Source organism: Sinocyclocheilus anshuiensis, unplaced genomic scaffold, assembly GCF_001515605.1.
Source record: "Sinocyclocheilus anshuiensis isolate Anshui unplaced genomic scaffold, SAMN03320099.WGS_v1.1 C32429348, whole genome shotgun sequence".
NCBI classification, from domain to species: domain Eukaryota; kingdom Metazoa; phylum Chordata; class Actinopteri; order Cypriniformes; family Cyprinidae; genus Sinocyclocheilus; species Sinocyclocheilus anshuiensis.
Window position 1 is genome coordinate 1 of NW_015616287.1, and position 971 is coordinate 971.

Consider the following 971-nt stretch of genomic DNA (forward strand, 5'->3'; position numbering starts at 1 on the left):
CCCTTCCATGTGCAAACTTGACCTCAGTTGCACGATTAGTAATGCTTGAAAATCTGTCCCAGAGCACACGGAAAGAAGTTCAAATTTCCCAACAGGACTTAAGAAGTGCTGTATCATGATCCTGCAGAGATCTCTTCCAAGAAAATGACATGGATGTTGGAGAGGAGAAGGATGGAGGAGAGTGGGTGGAGGCACTTGAATATTAACCTACGTGTATCTCCCACATGAGCATCACAGCTCAGAGTGTCTGGAATATATGCACAAACTACTTTCAAAAAGCATGCACTTGAAGTCACGATGAAACAGAAGTAGTGACAGATCCTGTCTTTGTATTGTGATTTAAAAAATTACAAATGAAACATGCATGAATGAATAGTTCACAATAAGATGTATAACTTAGATTTAGAAAATAGGATGAATTTTCATTTCATGCTGACTTTAAGGTATACTTACATCTCTAACTCACTGTTCTTACAGGTTCTTGGAAATGTGCTTGTATTTTTGTCAAACTCTCCATTGCTTGTAGTAGGAGTTTCTGCAGACATAGTACAGCATTGTGAATAATAATAAAATTTAAAAAAAAATATATATATATATACTGTATATAAGTCAACTACATTAAACATGTACTAAACTAATATCTTTTACTAAACTAACATCTCTAAAAAATCTTTTGGCTCACCTGAGTTTGCCAACTTGGTTTGCTCTGGAGATAACCTGCTGGTTGTGTCGCCACTTTTAAAGCAAAAAAAAAAAAAGAATAAGTAAGTATTATTAAAGTAGCATAGAAAAACTAATAATGTGCTGTTTGTGTGTGCATACTTTAAAACAGCTCCTCTTAACGCCTGCCTCTCCTCAGCATCTCTGGGTTCATTTCCTGAACAGGGAATCACATCCACCTCTGTGTATCTGAGATCATTTGCTAAGGAAACATTTCTTATTATCAAAAATGCTTTCACAAAAAAAAAAAA

General features: G+C 35.1%; 1 long non-coding RNA gene across 1 annotated transcript; it reads right to left on the minus strand.

The window, feature by feature from the left end:
* Nucleotides 1–488: 488 nt before the first annotated feature.
* Nucleotides 489–904, minus strand: LOC107682641 (uncharacterized). Its single transcript, XR_001633548.1, has 3 exons — nucleotides 823–904; nucleotides 683–735; nucleotides 489–535 (listed from the first exon to the last, which is right to left on the minus strand). It is a non-coding gene; the product is annotated as an uncharacterized LOC107682641 (long non-coding RNA).
* Nucleotides 905–971: the final 67 nt, after the last annotated feature.